The sequence below is a fragment of the Alexandromys fortis genome, unplaced genomic scaffold, assembly GCF_014885135.2.
Source record: "Alexandromys fortis isolate MF-2015 unplaced genomic scaffold, M_Fortis_MF-2015_v1.1 scaffold_47, whole genome shotgun sequence".
Taxonomy (NCBI): Eukaryota; Metazoa; Chordata; class Mammalia; order Rodentia; family Cricetidae; genus Alexandromys; species Alexandromys fortis.
In genome coordinates, this window is record NW_026067957.1 from 11,274,736 (window position 1) to 11,295,037 (window position 20,302).

Here is a 20,302-nt window from a genome sequence, read left to right on the forward strand (position 1 = left end):
AGGAGGTGGTGGCAGGGAGGAGAAAGAAATCTTAAATAAATAAATAAATAAATAAATAAATAAATAGATAAACAAACAAATAAATAATAAAGAAAAACACCGATCAATGTAATTGAATTGAAGACCAGATGTAAATCTACAGACTTATGGACACCTGATTGATGTGGGAAGGTCATTTGTCAATCTGTTGTTTCATTGGTTAATCAATAAAGAAAACTGCTTGGTCTGATAGTTCAGAAAATTAGGTAGGTGGAGTAGACAGAACAGAATGCTGGGAAGAAGGAAGTGAGGCAGATGCCATGCCTCTCCTCTCTGGTCAGATGCGATGAAGCTCCAGCCCAAGATGGACGCAGATCAAACATGCTGAATCTTTCTCGGTAAGACACCACCTCTTGGTGCTACACAGATTATTAGAAATGGGTTGAGCAAGCTATGAGAGTTAGCCAAGAAGAGGCTAGATATAATGGGCCAGGCAGTGTTTATATGAATACAGTTTGTGTGTTGTTATTTCGGGGCATAAGCTAGCCAGGCAGCCGGGAGGTGGGTGGCAGGAATGCAGCCCGCCATTCCTTCTATACCTGATTTATTTTATAAAGAAACAAGAAAGGGAACATTCTTCCTTTAATGGTGTGAGGGCAAAATTGTACAGCCACACAGGCACTAGGGAAATCAATATGATGGTTCTTCAGCAAGCTGGGAACCTCAAAACCCAGTTATACCAGTCTTGTGCATATACTCAAAAAATGTGCCATCCTATCATAAGAACACTACTAAAACATAGTCACTGTGGGTTTGTTCATAGTATCCAGAAACTGAAAACAACCTAAAAGTTCCTCAACAGAATGGGTTAAGAATGTGGTCCATTTACAAAATGGAGTATTACTCATCTCTGAAAAAAGTAACATTCTGCAATTTGCAGGAACATGGATGGACCTAGGAAAAAATCATTCTGTGTGAGGAAACTTGTTGCTTTGATCTGCTTCTTTGTCCCACTGTGTAAACTAGGACTGATCATTCATTTCCTGGCCACCCAGACCCAAATAATCACACAGAAACTATATTAATGACAACACTGTTTGGCCAATACGTTAGGCATATTTTTAGCTAGCTCTTATATCTTAACCCATTTCTTATTTTACCATGAGGCTCATGATTTATTACCTCTTGCTTCTTGGGAAGCTACATGGCATCTCCTTGACTTCACCTACTCTATCTCAATATCCCTTTCAGCCTGGCTATATTATGCCTTACTATAGGCCAAAGCATTGTTATTCATTAACCAGTAAAAACAACACATACAGAAGGACAGCCCATATCACCACTGAACTTCCCCGTAGGGGAGGGCATGGGTAGATGTGGGATCAATCGTACAGACCTGGGTGGCAGGGGACAGGATGGGTGTAGCAAGCTCAGTTTATTTTAGGAAGGGGAAAGCCTTATATCCTCTCCGCCCACCCAGGGGTAGGGGAAGCAGTAGCAGTGGTGTCAGGGCTTTTTGTTGCAGCTGGAGACTGGCTCAGGTCCACCTTGTCTCAGGGCACAGCAGCTGTTGCTGGGGCCCCTTTGCAGACCTAGGTTGGCACAATTTGGGGAAGTTACATACTACATCTTAGACATCTGGTTTAGTCTGGTTTAGACCAGCAAGAACCTGTTGGCCCGCAGGTTTTTTGTGCCTGGGCAAATATCTCCCCATAGTAATCCAGACCCAGAAAGACAAAGATGGTATGTATATTCAGTGGATATTAGCTGTTAAGTAAATGATAAACAAGCTATAGTCTGTAGACCTAGAGTGGTCAGTTAAAGAGTAGGGGCCTATGTAGGGATGCATGGATCTCCCTGGGAAGGAAGAAACAGAATAGATTTTATGGGTGGATGGGGGCAGGGTGTGATGGGAGGAGAAATCAGGTCTGTGTGGGAGAGATGGCATTGAAGGAGGGAATTTTTGGAGAGATGGCTAGAATTGGGGGCCATTTAGGGGTGGTATGGAAACCTACTACAGTGGAAACTTCCTGAGATTTGTGAAGGTGGTTATAATTAGGACTTTTAGTAATGGGGAATGCACTGTCTCAACTAACTTCTTGTAGTCGAGTGAGTCTTTCAGAGGTGGGACTGGGTTGCAGTCAGTTGAGTTGTTGGCCAAAAGGGGGTCCCATGGAAATCACCAAACAACCCAGGCTTTTTCTAAGATGAACGGTTGCTCTCCACAAACTGAAAGCAGGACTCCATTGCTGAGGACAACATCCACACAACTCATTGAACATGGAGAAGTTGAGCTGCTGCCAAATGAAGCCTTTCCCCCCTATGTACTAGTCTCTTTGGTGTGAGAAAGAACTCTCCAGGTACCAAAAGAGAAATGTGGACCCCATCCCAGTTATAAATCCTTTGACTTACAGTCTGTTTTGCCTTAAAAATATGCTGGGGCAATGGAAGCACAGAACTTATGGGAGTAGCCAACCAATGGCTGATTTGACCTAAGGCCCCCTCCATGAGAAGGAACCCATAACTGATACTGCTTGGGTAAGCAAAGGCCAGAGACCTATGCTTTAAAAATCAATTAAATGACTCCTAATGATATTCTGCTATACTTATAGGTCATTGGCCTATCTAGTTATCACCAGAGATACTTCTGGCAGCAGACAGAATAAGATGCAGAGCCCCATAGCCACACATTGTTTTGGAGAGAGAGTCCAAATTAGAGGTCTCCATCAAATCCCTCTGCTCAATCTTAGTAAGTTCTCCTCTACACACACGAACTCTTTACAGAGTTGTTTCAAATGATTTTATATTTCATTGTTTTTTTATTTCAGTTATGAGCCATAAAGAATGGCTCTAATAAAATGATGGTGTAAAAATAGATTAGCTCTTGTGAAAGACTCACCAAGCTTTCTAAAATTTATTAAATGCCCATATTGCACTTAAAACCCGATTGATGCTCTCATGAGTAGCACACTTAGATGCCTCTTGCTCCTGTAGACTTTTGAAAACAAAATAAAATAAATCTTTCTATAATCTCTCCAAAACAAACAAATGAAATAACCCTTCTTATCCAGTCTTTTCAGGAAAAGACTGAGCCTCATAGAACTTGACCCAGGAACATCTGAGATGCATGAAGCAGAGAAGAAGGATCTCTTCTCCAGTCTGGAGTTTAAAATGTTTTCAGAAGACGTCCATTGTTCCTGGCATAGTGATCTGTTTCAATTTTCCTCATTGATTTTAAAGGTCTGTGATTTGATATAAAGGTCCTAAAACAGATAGAAATTTTGATTTGGAATCTGCAATTAGCCCAGGTAATATAATGTATTTCTGCAATTAGAACACTTTCTTGTGGCACATATAAGTCCCAACAACTATACCTCTTGAGATTATAGTTTGTCATTTTGAGAATACTGCATTCTGCACAAAGCATGCCCAGTAGCTTTGGACTTCCTAAGCATGTTTTTCTTTATTCTGGTTTGTAAATTTTTTTTCCAGTTGAGACAGGTTCTCACTGCAAAGTCCTTTTTAGCATGAAACTTATTATGTACACCAGACTGTCTATGAATTTACCAAAATCCATCTGCCTCTGCTTCCTGCATGCTAGAATTACAAATTCAGACTGCTACTAGGCTTTAAAGCTAAAATATTTTTTAAAAGAAAGTTATACTCAACTGTCCTCTTTATATCAAGAGAAAATACTAGCTTGATGCTTACATTTTTAATAACCAGTTGCTAATAATTACAAGTTCTATAGTGAGCCTGGGTGGGTTGGACACAACCTAATGAGGAAAAAAAAAACCCAGCCAAACCCATCTCAGATAATACTATAGATATTTGTGACAACAGCTCTTGAATCTACAAATCCAAGGTGTTTCCTATGTTAGTTTATTCAAAGGATGGTGTATTAGTAGCACTTTGTATCATGAAAACCTAAGATACAGACCTTAAGAAAGGTTAATCTAAATTCACAGATGACAGGAAATGTCATGAAGTCTCCAGTACACCCTTAATCTTTTGAATTTCATATGACATGCCCCTTTATGCTCCTAGAATAGACAGAATATTGGATGGACCATTGCTCAGACCCACTGAACTAATTCTTCTGCTTTTAACTAAAATCTCCTATTTCTTTGAAAAGACCTTGTTTAAATTGCAGATGAATCTGGTCTGGGGAAAGGTGTCCCTAAAGAGAAAGGAACGTAAGTGCCCATGTTAGAGCTATCTTACTGTGTGCACAGGATAAATCTAGCACAGATTGAACTAATCTAAAGTTCAACATCTGTTTCATTCAAAGTAGAACATTTGAAATTCAATGCAAAGAAGGACTTTCAAGCCTGGCTTTTATTCTGAACAACTAATTGCAGCAGTCAGGTTCCAATATTTGAGTCCATAAAGTCCTACAGCTAGCCTCAATAAAAGTCCCATAAAGCAGCATTACAAACTGATAGGTATATTATAGGTTCCTTGCTGTTTTTGAGTAGGAGCCATATTCTATAATTTTATAAATTTTTGAATTTAGTAACATAGAATATCAGGAGTAATATCAAACTTTCGATTGGGACATATTTAAGATGGAGTCTCTCATTTGTTCCTAAATGATTTTGAGTGAGTTACAGAATTTTTTTCTCTCTAAAGTGGGGATATAAATAATACTGATTATACAGAGAACACGAACGAACTAATGTGTCAGGAGTATAAAAATAGTATAACTGACCTGCTAGCACTGTAGTTAGCAGAGTGAGGGGCAGAAGCATATGAACTATAATTAAGCATCATAATAGCATCTTTATTCAGAGCTGATTTAGCAGTTTGGTTTATAGAACACATACATCAGGTAATGCTGCATATTAATTGTAAGTGGCTCTGAGGTCCCCTAAATCCACTCCTTTTGCTTCAGCAATGTTTGGATGGAACATACAACAGGGCTCTTTCCTTTTAAACTTGAAACCACATTCCAGTCTCTTCACAGCCTCCAACACAATTTGCTTGTGTCTCAGACTTCAGGTCCCACCAACATCTTTTTGCCCTTATTCATATTGTCAACCTGCTGTGACTTCCCAGGCTGGTCAGAGTGCTCTAACCAGGTAGAGGCTACTGCCTACTTCCTAGTTAATGTGCCCCATGGGCCTCCTGCATATACCACTTTTCCTGGGCCACGGCTCTGCAGTGAGCCTCTTGTTCTCTGAACAGGCTAAAAAGAAGCATGGGAGAGAACAGTCAGTGTCTACCAAAGATACAAAAACAGCCCCATGCCTGCACTGTCCCAAGACAGGTAGATGCTGTCTTAAGAAGACTCAGTAAAGTCTAAGGTGCCATGAAAACCATGTTGACCCCAGAAAATAACCAGAACCAGGCTTTTCTGGGTCTTTTTGAGCTTGGCTCAGGCTCCCCTTGCTATAATTCGGTGGAGAGCTACTTTTCTTAAGAGGAGGTGAAACTCACCAATCAGTGGACAGACCTGTCCATCCCTTGCAGATTGGCAGGCTCAAGCCTTTGCAGAGTAAGTATCGTTTCAAATGGCTAGCCTTCAAGATGACACTCATAGGCTTCCACAGACTCTTCTGCATTGCATTAGACAGGCTCAGGACCTCTGCTCTCAGCCTCTCCAGCCACTAAGTAGCATTGTAATTCCCTGGAGCCTCTCCTAAGATGTAAAGTAAATGAAAATAAATTATTTTGAAACAGAAATATATATATGACATTTTCAAACATGCACAATGAAATAACGTTTTCTTCTTGGTCTTTAAGTGTTAAAATCTCAACATCGTTAACATGATAATACTGAGCATGTCTGGTGTTCATCTTTATTCATTCATGCTTTCTGTGATACCCTCTTTGACCAATTCTGCTTTAGACTAGGTTCTGTTCCCCATGCCTCTAAAGTACCGGTATATTTATTACTGGAGAGAGTGTAGAGAGCAGTTCATTACTAGCACGTTTCCAACTTTCTCTGCCACCTTTCACGAAGAGCCAATTCAGGTCAAGGCAGATTAGCTGCTCACAGAAGTTCAACTGAGGCAGAATTTATGCTTCACATTCTCTCTGTGTTTGTTTTCTTTTCTTTTTTTTTGTTTTGTTTTTCTTTTTGAGACAGGGTTTCTTTACAGCTTTGTAGCCTGTCCTGGAACTTTCTCTTGCAGACCAGGTTGGCCTTGAACTCACAGAAATCTGCCTGCCCCTGACTCCTGAGTGCTGAGATTAAAGGCTTGTGTCACCACCACCTGAGTTTGCTTTACATCATGTGTAACCCTAAAAGCCCAAGGGCTCAGTATCTGTGTCTACTAAGTTTCTCAGGCCTGATATGTTGTTAATTTCCACATAGTATTTGAGGCTTCAATATAATCTTTGATTTGTACACAAAATTTTAAAGTGTTTTCTAGAAGCTTAAGAGATCAAAGCTGTTTATGAGTCGTAGAAGTTCCTTGGTAGAATTTTTGGAATTGCTTATGTAAACTATCATATCATCAGCAAACAGTGAGAGTTTGACTTCTTCTTTTCTAATTTGTATCCCCTTGATCTCCTTTTGGTGTCTTATTGCTCTAGCTAGGACCTCAAGAACTATGTTGAATAGATATGGAGAGAATACCAAGACAAAACCTTGTCTTGTTTTTGGTTTCAGTGGAATCACTGGGAGTTTCTCTTCATTTAGTTTGATGTTGGCTGTTGGATTGCTGTATATTGCCTATATCACCAATGCAATGCCCCTCAAAATCCCAGCAAAGTTTTTCACAGACCTGGAAAGAACTATACTGAACTTCATACAGAAAAGAAAAAAAAAACCCAGGATATCCAAAATAATCCTGTACAACAAAAGAACTTATGGAGGCATCACAATCCCTGACTTCAAACTCCACTACAAAGCTACGGTACTGAAAACAGCCTGGTATTGGCATTAAAACAGACAGGAGGAACAATGAAAATGAATAAAAGACCTGGATATTAATCCACACTCCTTTGAATACCTGATTTTTGACAAAGAAGCGAAAAAAATCAAATGGAAAAAAAAGAAAGTATATTTAACAAATGGCTCTGGCATAACTGGATATCAATGTGTGTAGAAGAATGAAAATAGACCCATATCTATCACCATGCACAAAACTCAAGTCCAAATGAATCAAAGACCTCAACATAAAGCCAGCCACATTCGCTCTTATAGAAGAGAAAGTAGGAAGTGCACTTGAACACATTGGCACAGGACACCACTTCCTAAATATAACCCCAGCAGCACAGATACTGAGAAAAACAATTAATAAATGGGACCTCCTGAAACTGAAAAACTTCTGTAAAGCAAAGGACACGGTCAATAAGACAAAAAGACAGCTACAGAATGGGAAAAGACCTTCACTAACCCCACATCAGACAGAGGTCTGATCTTCAAAATATAAAAAGAACTCAAGAAATTGGTCATCAAAAGAACACATAATCCAATAAAAAAACTGGAGTACAGACCTAAACAGAGAACTCTCAACAGAGGAATATAAAATGGCCGAAAAACACTTAAAGAAATTTCAACATCCTTAGTCATCAGAGAAATGCAAATCAAAACAACTCTCAGATTCCATTCTACACCTGTAAGAATGGCCAAAATCTAATGACAACTTATGCTGGAGAGGTTGTGGGGAAAAGGGAACACTTTTGCATTGCTGGTGGGAATGTAAGCTGGTACAAACCCTTTGGGTGTCAGTGTGGCAATTTCTCAGAAAATTAGGCAACAACTTTCCTCAAGACCCAGCATACCACTTTTGGATATATATCCAAAAGGATTCTCAATTGTGCCACTAGGGCAACGTGCTCAACTATGTTCATAGCAGCTTTGTTTGTCATAGCCAGAACCTGGAATCAACCTAAATGCCCTTGACCAAAGAATGGATAAGTAAAATGTGATACATTTACCCAATGGAGTACTATACAGCAGAAAAAATAACAACATCTTGAATTTTGCAGGAAAATGGATGGAGCTAGAAAACATTATTTTGAGTGACGTAACCCAGACCCAGAAAGACAATTATCACATGTACTCACTCATAGGTGGTTTTTAAACACAAAGCAAAGAAAACCAGCCTACAAACCACAATCACAGAGAACTTAGACAACAATGAGGACACTAAGAGAAACTTACATAGATCTAATCTACATGGAAAGTAGAAAAAGACAAGATTTCCTGAGTAAATTGGGAACATGGAAACCTTGGGGGAGGGCTGAAGGGGAGAGGAGAGAGGCAGGGAGGGGAGCAGAGAAAAATGTAGAGCTCAATAAAAATCAATAAAAAATAATAAAAAGAGACAAAAGCCATTATTGTGTTCCACTTATGCAATGGGAAATAAATTTAACAAATGAGCTCTCACTCATTGAATATAATCTGTTAAGAACTTAGGTAACCTGTTGCTTGTATGAGCTTCGCTGTTTCTGTTGTGTATTCACCATTGTGTAAGCATGGAAAACATTGTGCATAACATATACTTTACTTCTAACAAAGAACAAAGTTATAAAGCACAGTAAATACTTGGTGAATGTCCAGGTAAGTTATTTGTGAAATCTCACACACATCTACTTCAGTGTTGTCCAAAGACTGGATCAACACTTGTCCCATACATGATATCTACCAGCATTCTGAAGAACTGTCTGTCCTACAGAGAACAGACTGCACCCAACAAAGTGCTTAGAGTTCTGCTTGTTTTTGAGAAAGGGTCTCATTGTGTAGCCCAGACTGACTTCAAGCTTGTGGTCAGCTGTCTCAGCCTCCTGAGTGCAGAGGAATACAGATGGACTCCACGGCAGCTGCCCATTCCTTGTAGCTGTCTGACACTGAGTTCTTCCTATTAGACCAGCTTCAGGTCTTGGGATCATTGTCAAGAACTTCAGAAGTTCAGTTTGAGGACTGGGCTGTGCTGGTGCACGCCTTTAAGCCCAGCACTCGGGAAGCAGAGGCAGATGGATCTCTGTGAGTTTGAGACCTACCTAGTTTTTAGGACCTAGTTTTAGGATAGGCTCCAAAGCTACAGAGAAACCCTATCTCAAAAAACTGAAAGAAAAAAAAAAAAAAACTTCAACTCAGCTATTTTAGGCTCTCTTTTCTGAGTCCAAAAATTTTAATTAGCATATTCATTGTAATTTAGTAGGTAAGGTTGCTTCTGAAAATATGTATTATTGTGGATTTGCACAGGATCAGCCATTATGCAGCAATACATACTGGCTTGGAGAAATCATTTAAAATGGCTAAAGCATTTCTGAACAGAAATGGGTGTTGGTGCATACTATAATAGCAGCACTCAGGAGGCCAAGGCAGGAAGATATCTAATTTCAGCCCAGCTAGAACCACATAGGAAAATAGTTGATTTCTCTGAGACAATACAAACAGTAGTTCTCCGGTACAGAAGTCTACCACTTACTAGTTTGAATTTTTGCGGGTTACAGAAATTACGTTGCCCCACTCAAGAAAGGAAAATGACAATGAGGAAGAATGTAAGTAATGCCGGGACAGGAAGGTGTTTGGGTTTCAGGAGTTTGGGCTCTAAATTATTGTTGTTAATGTGTATGTGGAACATGTGTGACTGTGTCTGTGTCTGCAGGTGCAGGAGTCCTTACACAGGTGTGGCGGTGGGACGACAGCTTTGTGAATTGTTCTGTCCCTCTATTTGCACATAGGTTTCAGGGTTCAAGCTAAGACTACAGTTTTGTACAGGAAATTTAACCAGCTGAGCCACTGCGGAGCTGAAAGAGCAGCTCTAACATTCTGTAAATCACGACTTTTAAAGTTATTGTGTGCTACAAATTTTCAATGCAAGTAAAAAACTTCTCGTGATGTTTCTGTAATGCATGTCACTTATTCTGAAAAAAAAAATTCACCACTATTTAGTTGCTTCCCTTTAAAATGATATATTAAAAACAACAATAGCAGCAGTGACATCTAAAATTGCATGGAAAAGGTCCTGTTCTGGATCTCTGCATATGATGGTGGGATTAGGCAAGTGGCTGATGGCTTGATCTGCCAAGGGCCAACCTGAGAACTACTGACTTCTGGGATGAGAGCCAAAGGTTGCCCTTGGGGTTAAGATAAGCCAGTTAATCTCCTGACTGAAACAAGAAGTCTAGACATCAAATTGCTGTGGCATAATACTGATCAGGGATGTTTCAGACTGACTCCATTCTAATTGTGGACACGAAGTAGTCCTTGAATTGCAAAGGTACTTTGGACAAGTACAGCATACTAGGCATGGCTTCACTAAGGCAGCTTCCCAGAGAATGCTATCTAAGGTGAATTTGGGATTTGCATGATTTCTTAAAGGTCAGTTACCAATGGGAAGAAATAGCTGCATAATAGGTCTAACTTGTCTTATTCATGTGTAAGGACGTAATACGGAATCCATAAACTAGTATTAGGCTCCGCTGAGAGGTCCTTCTGGCTGTGAGCATCCTTAAAAGTCACTGAGAGAGTCACTTGAGACTACTGTGTACTGATCGCTCTGAACTGAAAGGCCCATTCAAACGAAAGCGAGGCTTTCTAAAGAACCAGGGAAAAATATAAGGAGAAACTTAACACTCAATCTTACCATTGCCTGATAACTTTATGTAAAATGTGCTTCTCACCAAAAGTGATGACCCGAGTTGATCCTTGGAACTGACTCCTAAAATTTGCCCTTTGACCTACACACACATGATATGTCACATGACCACCCTCCCTTTATCACATAGGCACATGAATAGTAATAAATAAATAAAACTAACTAAAAAATTCAACACCCATCTAAACTGAACTATCAGAATGCATGCTTCCTGACCCCCAAGTCTTCAGAGCAACCCCATTCCACTTAGAGGGAACTGAGGGCCCCAGCAACACTCAGATACTGACTTTGTCTATTAGATTTCCAACAACCCTATTTTATTCAGTCCTCCCTTCATGTGTTCAAAGGCAGAAAAACCAGATCCTTTTTACAGTGACCTTACCCTCCAGCAACAATGCTTACATCAAATAAGGAAAAAACCGTTATCATGAGTGACTTAGAAATCAACGCTGCTGTCTAGAAATCCATTAATCCTAATTTTCTGGTATTGTTCTCTATTCTTGTATTCTGTTAATTCATTAGCTACTTCCCTTATAGTTTGTGAACAATAAAGTCTATTCTCTACCCTAATTCTTATCGATGCTCTCCCAGACAACTGAAACCTCAATATTCATATGACAGTGTCTCACAGGAACTTTAAATGAAGTCCATTGTTTTATCTTCAAAGCATGGCACTGAGGATGTTACATATTTGGACTAGTTTCATAGCATTCAAGCAAGCCCCAACTTGAACCTGGAATTCACTGAGGTTCCTTCATCTCCCTCAATTCCAGTTCTAAATGGTTTCTGTGCTTAGTTGCTTCTTTCCCCTCTTGATTCCCGTGTAACAGGCGAGGTTCTCTTGGGCAGAGATGCAGATGAAAATTAACATCTATAGAAATGGAAGAAAGATAGCAGGATTGCCAGAGGGACAGTTAATCAGGGACATAGGATTGTTACCTCCATCTGACTTTAGGAAACCCTGGGAACTGTTGAGGCTTCTGAGGGGGCCTCACATAGGACAGAAATGTTAGAATATCTCTATGTATTACACTTCCCATTCTCTTTCCTTTGCAATCATCTTTTTTTATAGATTTTCAAATACTTTTTGCCCACTGTCTTCAGAAATTTTCTAACTGTTCTCCTTTCCCTCTACTGTACAGACTCATGAAAACTCAAACAAATTCATACAAACCTTATAGCTTAGATTAGATCACCCCACAAATGCTCCATCACCTGAAGGGTAAGGTCTTAGAAAGGACAGTATGAGTTAATAATTCTCTAACTTCTCTGACTTCTTGTTTGCCATTGCTGCTGGATCCAGCATACAAGCTAGCAATAGAGGAATGCCTGCAGGCTCTCAGCACACTGCATTTTTCCGTGTCTTGTTCGGTCCATCAGGAAAGGCTTTCTGCCCCCTTCCCTGCCTGATGAATTCATTCTGATTGTTCTTCAGGAGTCACCCAAAGTTGATTTCTCACAATGCCCTCTCCAACATTTCAGGACAGGGTGAAACACCTTTTCTGTGGGCTTTCATTGTTTGCTGTGATCATTTGCTATCTCCTTGTTTCACAGTCTAGGATGCAAAAACTCAAAGGACCACTCACATATGTTTGTACATGTATGCTGTAGATATACAAAATCATATAGTTCCTATTCTTAGAACAATTTCTGGTTTAAAGGTATTTGCTAATTATTTTATATTGCTGTGATAAAATACCATGACAAAAGGCGACTTAAGAAGAAAACGTTGATTTCCATATACAGTTCCAGCAGAAAGTCCATAGTAGTGGGAGTTGAAGCAGGAAGCTGAGATACCACAGCTCAACTACTCAGACAGTAGAGAGCAAAATGGAAGTGCAGTGAACTATAAATTTTCAATCCCAACCCCAGTGACATACTTCTCCCAGCAAGGTTCCATGTCCTGAAAGTTCTATAAACCTCTCCTAACAGTGTCGCCACTTGGGGACCAAGTGTTCTAGTACATGAGACTATGGGGAACATATCTCTTTCAAACGATCACAAACTGTATGTTTAAGAATGTTCAAGAGATTTTAGCTATTCTGACAGGTGTAAGATGGTATCTCAGAGTTGTGTTGAGCATGACCTTAAGTGTCTTTTGGCCATTTGAACTGGCCTTATCCTATAGCCACACTGATGAATATCTTGCATATCACCATAGATCTTTCATCTGGTGATGGATGGAGATAGAGACAGAGACCCACATTGGAGTACTGGAATGAGCTCCCAAGGTCCAAATGAGGAGCAGAAGGAGGGAGAATATGAGCAAGGAAGTCAGGACCACGAAGGGTGTGTCCACCCTCTGAGACGGTGGGACTGATCTAATGGGAGCTCACCAAGGGCAGTTGGACTGGGACTGATGGAACATGTGATCAAACCGGACTCTCTGAATGTGGCTGGCGGTGGAGGCTGACTGAGAAGCCAAGGACAATGGCACTGGGTTTTGATTCTACTGCATGGATGGGCTTTGTGGGCTAGTCTGTTTGGGTGCTCACCTTCCTGGACCTGGGTGGAGGGGGAGGATCTTGGATTTCCCATAGGGCAGGGAACCCTGACTGCTCTTTGGACTGAAGAGGGAGTGGGGGGGAGTGGGGGGAGGGAAGGGAAGTGGAAGGAGGGGAGGAGGTGGGAATTTTTAATGAAAATAAATTTAAAAAAGTATGTTCAAGAGAGCAAAGTAGAGCCATGTGCACTTGTAATCTTAGCCATTTGTGGTGCTGAGAGAGTGGTTTTTGAGGTCATCTTGGACAAATAGCAAAGACACTGTCTCCCTCTTTCTCCCTCTTTCTCTCTCTTTCACAAAATAGAAATAGGAGGTGGGAGGCCCTCATGCTGTATAAATATGGGTACCTCTCTCTAGGACTCATGATTGCTACCTTAATGGTTCCAGGCTCTGTTTTGGCAGCATAGCAGCATTAGGCTTCTGTTGAATTTTTTTTTACTTCTTTTATGTATTTTTATTAAGGTATGTGAAAAGATCACATGTTAAAAATTATCACATACAAATATTTAATAGTCCTCCCTGGTAAATCCTTTAATGTGAGTTTCCTTCACAGGCACTGGGGGCAGTTGGGCAGTCAGGTTGAGACTGACTTGAAACTGTTAATAAGTGTGTCACCAAGTTTGGGATATGACTGGGGCTGCTATTTTGAGCAAAAGAAGTTAAGAAGGTGTCATAATGGTAGCTATTTTCAGGAGATCTATCTGTAAACTAAGGATCACAGTCTCTATTGAGAGGGTCTGAATAGCTAATGGAGCGTCTAGCAAGAAGGAGAAGTCAACATCATTCTGTCTTTTAAGATACTGCGGTTTAAGCAAGCATCCATTAGAAGATCAGCAAGGCAGGTTGGAGAGCCAAGGCATCAGAACAAGGCCATGGGTCTACTGTTGCAGGAAAGCAAGGTCTGTGAGGGAGTAACAGCAAGACCTTCAGGGTGGGCTGTGCTCCATGGGATGAGTGCGGCATGCAGCTTCCAGTTCTCCTCAGGTGCAGAACTGGGGGTTGTTGGTGAAGCCTGGGAGCTGGGGATTGTGGAATGACCTCCAGTACTAGCGAGATGATAGATTAAACTGTATGTCTGTCTGGATTCTGGAAATTTATATTGTTTAAAGAAATTCATTAAATGTGTTTTGTTAAATTTAAAGTGTTTAAACTTAAAGTTATTCAAACTTTCTTTGGCTAGTAACTGAGTCACTGAGAAATACCAGAAGTTTTGCTATATAAGAAATTCTGTTTGGAACTATACTGAAAACAAATTCCTTAACTAGCTCCAGCCTTCCCGTCTGTAACCTATATGCTGTATAATTCAGAAGAATGAAGAAGCACTGAGGAGAAGATGCCCTCAAAAACAAGCCTTCCTCCTGTTCTTCAAAGCCGACGCCTAAGGGGGAAGACATGAAGCAAGCAGAAGGGACCTGGGCAGTGCTCAAAAGGAAAAAAAAATAAAGGTACTTTTGTACAAAACAGAGGTACAACTGTGCTGATATGTCGGCATCTCTGTTCCCTGTCAGAGCCTAGTCGTAGCTCGCTCAGTTGTCTTTGTGATGATGCGCAGGGTGCTCTGACAGCAGGGGTGTGGGGAAGGCAAGTTCCCTCATGTACACCACTTCCCCAAGACACAGTTAACCATGTTCACATGCTGCTGGCAAGAGAGAGCAGGCACAGGAGGAGGAAAGCACAGATAATGTTCTTGGATGACCGACCCTCGCTTCTGTACGAGAAGCTGTTTATTTTGTTGTCAAGGATAAAAACCATTTTTATTGGTATCCAGCATGGCTTTGTGATGTGTCATCTTGGCTACAGTGAACTGCATTCTCTAAAATTCCCTTTCAAGTGTGTTTCTGGCTAAGGTGAGCTTCAAAAGACAGCCCCTAAGTTGGAGGGCTGGTGGAGGCAGCTATACTTTGTAGTCTGAACACTCCTTGTTCTAGAGACTCAAACATTAGCTGTATGTAGCTCTGAAGAGTTTACCCAGATGTAAAGTCCCAAATAAGTTGATTTTGAGTCAACCAAAAGGATGACTTAGCTGAACAGTTCTGAGTTAACCATGTGGCAGTCCTCTAAAAGGAATGTGGCCCCTCCAGAGGAGGAGGGACTACAGGGAGCAAATGGGGGGGAGGACTCTAAATCAGCCATTTACCTCCTTGGAATGAAGCTGCAGCTGGTCCTACAACTCTCTCCTTTCCCCTTGAGCTTGCATCACTTCCTGTGCCAAGTGTGTGTAGTCAGCTATAGGGCACAGTTATATCAGAGTTCTTTGGTACCAAGTGTGTTGGCTAATTTTGCATCAACTGGATGCAATCTCAATCCATCTGCTTGGAGGGAACATCAACTGAGAAACTTCTTCCCTAAGATTGAGCTGTAGGCAAACCTATAGGGCATTTTCTTTTTTCTTTTTCCTTTTTTATTGATTTTTATTGAGCTCTACTTATTTCTCTGCTCCCCTCCCTTTCTCTCTCCTCCCCTTCAATCCATTCCCAAGGTCCCCATGATCCTAATTTACTCAAGAGATCTTGTCTTTTTCTACTTCCCATGTAGATTAGATCTATGTATGTCTCTCTTAGCGTCCTCACTGTTGTCTAGGTTCTCTGGGATTGTGATTTGTGGGCTGTTTTTGTTTGTTTGTTTGTTTTATGTTTAAAAAACACTTATGAGTGAGTACACGTGATAATTGACTTTCTGGGTCTGGGATAACACACTCAAAATGATGTTTCCTAGCTCCATCCATTGTCCTGCAAAATTCAAGATGTCATTTTTTTTTTCTGTGTAGTACTCCATTGTGTAAATGGCCGCTTTTTTAAAGGGAGAGAGACTACGCCCCAATGGGCTGGTATCTCAGCAGCTATTGGCTGAAGGAGCAGAAGGAGCTCCCACAACACCTCCTCCTTTTGCTTAAGTAGAAGAGTTCTAAACCCACTATGAAATTATATACAATAAGTACAAATATCCTATTCTAACTAGCTTAAGTCTTGTATTATAAATAACTTGGCCAACTCATGAGAGGAAAGTAACTACATTTATATAGTCTTCAACCCCATCGAAGATCTGAGAAGGGAAATAATGTTTTGCAACAAATCACAGAGACAGCTAGCTACCTGGGCAATCACCCATTATCCATTCTTTGATAGAGGGGTATTTAGGTTGTTTCCAGGTTTTGGCTATGACAAACAATGCTGCTATGAACATAGTTGAGCACATGTCCTTGTGGCACAATTGGGCATCTTTTGGATATATACCCCAAAGTGACAAAAAGACTTAAACAGAGAACTCTCAACAGAGGAATCTAAAAGAGCTGAAAGACACTTAAGGAAATGTTCAACATCCTTAGTCATCAGAGAAATGCAAATCAAAACAACTTTGAGATTCCATCTTACAGCTGTATGAATGGCCAAGATCAAAAACACTAATGACAAATTATGCTGGAGAGGTTGTGGGGTAAAGGGAACACTCCTGCATTGCTGGTGGGAATGCAAGCTGTTACAGCCCCTTTGCATGTCAGTGTGGCTATGTCTCAGAAAATTAGGCAACAACCTTCCTCAAGGCCCAATAATATCACTTTTAGTACGGTTTCTTAATTAGTGATTGATGTGGGAGAGCCCAGCCCATGGTGGGTGGGGCACTGGATTCTGTAAGAAAGGAGATCAAGGAAGCCATGAGGATCAAGCAAATAAACGGCACTTCCCATGGCTTCCGCCTCAGTTTCTGGTCTGTGTTCCTACCCTGTTTGAGTTTCTGTCCTGACTTCCTTTGAAGGTGAACTGTGAGGTGGAAGCACAAGAAAAATAAACTCTTTCCTCTCCAAGTTGCTTTTTGTCATTGTGTTTTAACAGAGGAATAGAAACCCTAGCTAAGATATCAAGAATGAAAGCATTATGGATGAAATCATGCTTTAATCTTTTGTTGTGGGGTTCTCATTGTTGTAATAGGAGCAGCTCCTGGCTGCCAGCTAGCTTATTCCCCAAAATAATTACACGGAAACTGTATTCTTTTAAACACTGCCTGGCCTATTAGTTCCAGCCTCTTATTGGCTAGCTCTTACATATTGATCTAACCCATTTCTAATAATCTGTGTAGCCCACGAGGTGGCTTACCAGGGAAGATCTTAACCTGTGGCTGTCTTGAGTGGGAGAATCATGGCGACTCCCTTGAATCTGCTTCTTTCTCCCAGAATTCTGTTCTGTCTACTCCAACCACCTAAAGGTTGGCCTATCAAATGAGCCTAGGCAGTTTCTTTATTAATTAACCAATGAAAGCAACAGATTAGAAAGAAATCACTTCCACATCATCTCATTTATCCTTGCTTGGTTTCTTCCTTGCTGTATACTCTGGATTCGATTCCAAGATTTAATGTAGATTCAGCCTTGCAAAGCCAAGCTTTCTTGATAATTCTGTAGTTATGGTTTATATAAGTAAATGCATATGTATACATACTCATTAACTTTTGAAAGATTATAAATTATATATACATACACATGTGTATGTATATATATACATACATATATATGCATATATACATATACATGTAAAGATGGCACACTGATTCTGGTTGCCTACTTGAGTCCTGTATTTTTCTGTATTTTTGTATATCATTTCACAGTTTGCTTAGTATCATTCACATTGTACTATATACCACATAATAGATAAAAACAATGAGAGCCCCAAAACTTTGAATGTTCTAAAGTAGTATGTAACAGTCTTAATGAAGATGTGAAGTTAATACTCACTTACACAAATCTGATAACACTGCTTGTAATGATAATGAGTTTTTAGTGCTTTATAGGAAAAAAAGTTAAGATGATAAGTTTCAATGAAGAATAGAGACAAAAATACCAACAGGTTTGAACTCCTCCTCTTTTTTTATTCACCTAGAATTACAGATTAATATATTAAGAATATATATATTTATTTATTTAAGTATAATATGTACTTTGTAGACTGCCCTTACATTTCCCAGTCACCCAGATTCAAATAATCACACAGAAACTATATTAATTACATTTAACCAATAACTTAAACATATTCCTAGCTAGCTCTTATATCTTAAATTAACCAATTTCTATGAATTTGTGTATTACCACAAGGCTATAGCTTACTGGTAGTATTCCAGTGTCTTTTTCCTTTGGCAGCTATGTGGCATCTCCCTTATCCTGCCTTCTTTCTCCCTGCATTCAGTTTGGGTTTTCCACTAGCTCTATTCTGCCCTGGCATAGGCCAAAGTGGCTTCTTTATTAACAAATGGTAATAAAATATATTCACAGCATATAGAGGGGAATCCCACATCAATACTTAATTCCAATATTTATCAGAATTAAAGGAGCTTGAATTTGGTGACTAGTGTGCTTGTTGGCGTGATAATAGTGAGGTTATAGAATAAGGGGCAAGGAGGACTACGTGAAAAACAAGCTCAAGAAAGCAGCAGATTTAGAGAGTCAGAGAATAGTGCACTTGCCATGTGTAATAGCCATGCTGTAGCCATTCACATGGTGCTTAAATGTAGCAGCTTCTCTTTAATCAGTAGGGGATGCCATGGAGAAATTTAGTGTCATGATTGATGGACATCAGTATTGAATATTTCCATGTAGGTGTCTGTTTATAAAAGTTAGACATATAATTTCTCTCTGTGACCAATAGGCATGGAATCCTGGGAAAGAGGGTACTTTAGCAAATAACCATGATTTGTAAACTGAAGAAGGGAAGGTTGATAAGATATGCGTGGCATCAGCAGCATTGTGATTGTTCTTTGGTCTGCTTGATTCATTCTTTTTTTTTTATTTTATCCTTTTTTTTCCTTTCCTCCACACAAACTGAGAAAGCCACAGCCCATGTAAAGATAGAAACATACTTTTTTAGATCTTTTCCTGGATTCAAAGTCTCCTTCTTTTGCTGGAGATCTGTGACTTTATTACAGGAAGCCTCAATGAGGACCACTAATTATAGCACAATTTCCTGGGCCATGTTTGATATTGTGGCAAGAAGAGCCCACACAGAAAGAATGCTTGCTTATGATGGGACAAGAAGAACCATGTGTCTTACCCACATACCTGAGGCAGAAGACTTACCTTTTCTTATGAAGCCACAAAGAAGAGGTGATAATGGTCCATAACACATCTCATCTTCCAAGCAGCCAACAAAGCTAAAATGTTGAGAGCTAAGAGAAAAGGGTCAGCAAAAGGAAGTTTGAGAGGCCCAAAGAGTGTTTCCACCCGCCCTGAAGGCTCTTCTTTCGACAGGAAAAGTTCATGTTGCGATTACCATCCAGTCCATTTGGGCATCCAAAGATCCTTGGGTAGTATGGAAAGGTGATATACTCTGTGCCTAGTTCTGCATATTACACATCATGCACACAAGATACAACTTTATGTCAGAGTTGTGTCTGCTTAGGATCTCAGTCAGCATCTGAAGTTTGGGCTCAGAATCTCATCTGTGGCCTGAGAATGGAGTGGGATCATTCTTGAGGTTAATCTTATGCAAGATGAATGGGACTACAAGATTTGGAAGGAAATAGCAGTATCCCCTCAATGTTTCAACACATCTTTTTTTTTTCTTTTAAAGAAGGGCAATACCTGAGGGAAGGGGGTTGGAGAACCAAGGAGGAACTTTTGAAAAATCTTGAGTTGATCTCTTCTGTTTTAAAATCGGGGAGATGGGTTTAATTTGAATCACTAAGCTCCTAAAGGGTGTGCATAGCATCAAGAGAAAGACCGTGAATTTGCAGCAGGTGCCAGTTTTTGTGCAAAGACAGAATGGGGTACTGTAACCTGCAATGCAGATCGCTGTAAAGTAACTGACCAATGGCTTTTGCATGGTTTCCATCTCTGGCTTGTCTTTATCTGGAACCGGTAGAACATTTTTGTCCTTTTATTGAACAGGAAAAAAAGATTACTGCATCAAAAATTAGATCCACAAAAACCTATGTATAGTGCTGTGCAGCATAATCAAATTATGATAAAATGCTTTTACTTCTTCATAGCTATATAGTATTGTCTAGATCTTTAACAATTTATTTAGAGTAAGGATGGAGAGTGGGAAGATAGTATATCATTAAAGCACCACTGGGGTTTTGCCGAATAGGCCACCTTCTTGAGTGCTTAGTAGAAATGTTTACTTCAAGAATGGGAGAAGTTTGATAAAGTCTAATTTGTTTTCTTTCCTTGCTGTCCCTTCCCTGCAGCCTTTAATATAAATGTGCCACTGCTCTTGATTTCTTCCTGCTCATCCTTATCGCTTGTTGTGCTAACACGATCCTCAGAAAGCAGTTCCCATT